The sequence below is a fragment of the Diadema setosum genome, chromosome 11 (genome assembly GCF_964275005.1).
Source record: "Diadema setosum chromosome 11, eeDiaSeto1, whole genome shotgun sequence".
Classification (NCBI taxonomy): domain Eukaryota; kingdom Metazoa; phylum Echinodermata; class Echinoidea; order Diadematoida; family Diadematidae; genus Diadema; species Diadema setosum.
The window spans coordinates 39,192,136-39,196,760 of NC_092695.1; the positions used below are offsets into that span (position 1 = coordinate 39,192,136).

At 34.8% G+C, this 4,625-nt stretch overlaps 1 non-coding gene across 1 annotated transcript; it reads right to left on the reverse strand.

The window, feature by feature from the left end:
- Positions 1 to 1,296: 1,296 nt before the first annotated feature.
- On the reverse strand, positions 1,297 to 1,374 carry Trnav-cac (transfer RNA valine (anticodon CAC)). Its single transcript has one exon. It is a non-coding gene; the product is annotated as a tRNA-Val (tRNA).
- Positions 1,375 to 4,625: the final 3,251 nt, after the last annotated feature.

Genomic DNA, 4,625 nt, shown 5'->3' on the forward strand with positions numbered 1-4,625 from the left:
GGAACACATAACATTTATTTTCTTTGCATATTTCCCATCATTCATACCCAAGGACGGCAGTTAATTCCACTCCACGTCCAAGGCAAGTTGCATATTGTTTGCAGCAGACACACGAACGACAAGACAGATTGATTATAGTTCACGATACGCCATATCTCTCTTATGCAGTATATACTAATAGAATTGATGAAGGATTTCATGGCAAGGAGTGGTTTTGATGGAGATGGACGAGATACGAGAAATGTGTCCAATAAAGAAAGTAAATCATCTTTGAGAGTTCTTTCATTATAAGCGGTACCACTGTTCAGATTATATACAGTATACATACAATGTATCGAATGCATAAGTCCTTGTGTTCCATGAAAAAATGCTGGACTCTAACTTCCTTGGTGGCCCGTTCGGGCAATTAAAATCAAATAAGGAAATAAGAAGTATACATAAGGAACCATGATCCTTTAATAAAACATTTAAAAAATACAATAAAGCGAAAATTATGTAAAACTTGCCGGGTACATTGTATGATAAAATGATTCAAATACCAATAATGTGACTAAGAAGTAAAGAAGAAAAATATTAACAATAAAATAAGTTTATAAAACATTAAAATGATTATGAACTATACAATAAGTGAAAATTGGCAGGTATGATAAAGAACTTCAACATAACTTATATACTGGAATGGTGTTCAATATCAAACTAAGGCAATGATATGATTTTGATTTTTCATGCCATTATGTATTCATGAAATGAATGTATTTGACATAAGAGATATACCTACTTCTGTCATTGGATATCATATAGATTTTTTTAAAGGAAGAACATGTTTTTGTGTGGATGGCCTCATCTGGCCTCAAAGCATATAATTTCTCAAAAACAAAAAAACAAAAAATGGTGGCCCGATATCTGTATCTGGTAGCCACGGACCACCGCCAATGTCTAGCCTTGATTATACTTATACACTTATGTTTATACATTCATTATATAAAGTAACTTGCACTCAATTGCCAAGTTATGAGTATTTCATAATTTTTCTTTACATTCTTAAGATATTTTTTTCATTGTAGCGAATATTTCATAGAGTTCAGATGCTTGCGTGCTCTTTGAAATTGCATAGTACCCTTGATGCACGGCATAATACTGGTTATAAAAAATATGAAGTAAAATGTACTTCTTCTTTCACCTCTGCTTAGATAATATGTTGTCACTGCCAGTGTTATCTTTGTACGTCTAGAATTTAAGAAAAACTAACGAAACAAAACTGGGGGGGGGGGGGGGAAGAAAAAGAAAAATATATGTTGTTTCCGCCCGGGTTCGAACCGGGGACCTTGCGCGTGTGAGTCGCACGTGATACATAATCCACTACACTACGGAAACAAATGCTGATGTCTCTCGTTCCTCCTTAGAAACAATATCAAATACAATGTCTGTCAGACATACTAGGTGTTACAAAAACATTTCCCACTTTTGATCCTTAATAGTTCCAAAACTATAAATCAGATAACACTGTCATTGATATGAGTAATAGCTGAATAGTGTACAATTTAGTTGGAGATGATTTGAATATGAGAGTATGAATCAGTTTTTAAATCCATGATGTATTCTAAAGTTAAAGGGACTGTACAGTACTGGTTGAGGTGGGGATTCATGTTTTGAACATTCCTAGGTGACATAATGAAAAGCCTCTTGTGAAATATTAAAGAGCATGTAATTTTAAGAAGGATTCATGTTTATTTGATGAAAATTGGTTTTCAAATGGCTGAGATATTCAAAAAAGTGCTGATAATAAAAGGCGACATGCCACAACTTTATTAGGATCTCTTTGTTTCACCTTGTTTTGGATATCTCAGCCATTTCAAAACCGATTTTCATCGAATAAACTTATGATACCCCTTAGAACTGCATGCTCTTTGACATCTCATATATTTTATAGAGTGGTTTCTAAATATCTCGCAAAACGTTAAAAGCTAAATCCTCACCTCGACCAGAACTGTACACACCCTTTAAGTTCCAGATTTTGGTCAAATTTGAACCCACTGTACAAAAGTGAACTTTACACAAAAACCAGTGATGTGTATGTGAGTGTGTGCTTATACAATGACCCTGAACAATAGACATGAATACCATGAATATCAGTAATCACCTTTTCAGAGCTCTGCTGACTAGGCTTCTGGTCTCTTGCTCCGAGGCACATGAATGCTTATTTAATTCATGATGAATTACCCTGGGCACTGTTAGTCTGATTTCTTGGTAAAGGGTAAAATGCATGCACATGAAAAAAAATAATAATAATAAGCACATAATATAATATGTTCATGACTAATGTGCTTGCATACACTACATTTCAGGATGAATAAAGACTAGCTGTGATCGTGGCATTCCTCATGAATATGTAATAGAGCATTCCAATTCTGGCCATTGTCGGGGTGTTAACCACACACTCCCTTAAACATTATTGACCCCTGTGCAAAATTGAAATTTTGTAGAGAGGATTGAAAACAGAGCAAAATCTGAAACTATAACTTAGAAATAAACCTTGAATTTAATGAAACTGATTTATGCTATCATTTTTAAATTACCTCCAACAAAGTTGTACACTATTCAGCTATTGCTCATATCAATGTCAGTGTTATCTGATATCATATAGTTTTTGAACTATTAAGCATGAAAAGAGGGAAATGTTTTTGTAACACCTAGTACATACCTGTAGATATCATGACTGAAGTATTTGTTTGTCATCTAGTTACAAACAGGTAATAGAGGCTGATTTGCAGCTCTTTCCATAGAAAGGGAAATTGCCATGAATCAATGTCGAATTCCATCTGCCAACTGACTTTAAAACCATCTATGGATGAGAAGCATGAACCAGGAACTTTCTCACACACACGAAAGAAAATGCCTTCAAAGGAAGCCCAAACCCAAAGAGAAATGTGGATTGAGTAAAAGCAGCAATACATGTATTACACTAGTAGAACACATCAGTGATTTCAAGTTTGTGGAAATCGGACAACCGATGCAAAAGTTATGATCTTTTTAAGTTTTGGTGTTGGAACCGCTGGATGAGGAGACTACTAGAGGTTATGATGTCATGTGTGGACAATAATTATAAAGAAAATATAAAGGGAATTCCACAAAAACTCAATTTTTCTAGCGTAATGAAAGACCACTTGACTAACCGCTTTCAGAAAGCAGGGGGAATAACTGCTATACCCTTAAAGGGACTGTACAGTACTGGTTGAGATGGGGATTCATGTTTTGAATATTCCTAGGTGAAATAATGAGAAACCTCTTATGAAATATGAAAGAGCATGTAATTTTAAGAAGGATTCAACATTTATTTGATGAAAATTGGTTTTCATATGGCTGAGATATCCCAAAAAGTGATAATAATAAAAGGCGACAGGCCACGCCTTTTATTGGGATCTCTTTGTTTCACCTTGTTTTGGGATATCTCAGCCATTTCAAAACCGATTTTCATCAAATAAACTTTTGATACCCCTTAGAATTGCATGCTCTTTGACATCTCATAGAGTGGTTTCTGAATATCTCGCAAAACGTTGTAAGCTAAATCCTCACCTCAACCAGAACTGTACACACCCTTTAACATATGTCAGTATCAAGTTCAATTCAATTCAATTCAATTCAATTCATTTTATTTTCATACTTCTCATTTATGAACATTACAACAGAAACCAGACATGTTCTTTTACCTAGTGAACAATGTGCAGAAAACAAACAATATACATGGTGATAACACAGTAATTACATGTAATAATAACTGGTCAAAATCGAAATCGAAATGGGGTTGATCAAAGAGAAATATGACGGGACCTACATGGAGCTTGTTTGGCTGAAGGCCCCGAGTAATCAGTGTTTGTGAAAAAGAAACGGAGAACGGATAGAAGATAAGACCAGAATGATGATGTAAGGTTGCCAAATTTTATGTGATAAAAAAGAAGAAGAAAAAGAAGAAGAAGAAAAACAAACAAACTATACTTTAATATGAACTTACTGTGACCGAGCCATCATTATTATAAAGCCTACTTTGGTATATATACTATAAACTATTGTTGCATTAAAACTATCACCAGGATATGATCAGTAAGACACAAAAAGTAACATGTACAGCTATTAAGCCATTTGGTGCCTGCCGTCAAGCTCTGCATAGAAAGTTACAGAGGGGTAGAGGGAAAGAGGAAGAGAGGGAAACGAAGTAGAATGTGGAATTGCTAATGATGAATTCAGAGAGCCTGATGGCAAGACCCTAAATGGAATCTGCAACGTGTTGACAAAATGTTTGATTGGACAATAACATACCACAGTATTACATAAGACATTACGACTATTCAGTGTCTGCAAAATATGCACTCAATAAAAACTCTTTTAATTTACGTTTAAAAGAATATAAAGACGAGCAGCTTGTTATTTCGGGGGAGAGGTCATTCCAGTATCTAGGGCCCGTATACATTATCGTTTTTTTGTTTTTTTTTTAGCGCAAATTGTTCGATTACGTGGAAGGTGAAATGCGTCACTTTGGCGGGTAGGATAATTATGAATCAAATAGTTTTTCCTGAACATGCGAGTAAAAACATCCGGTAACTCCTTGGCAGAAAATTTGTACATAAATA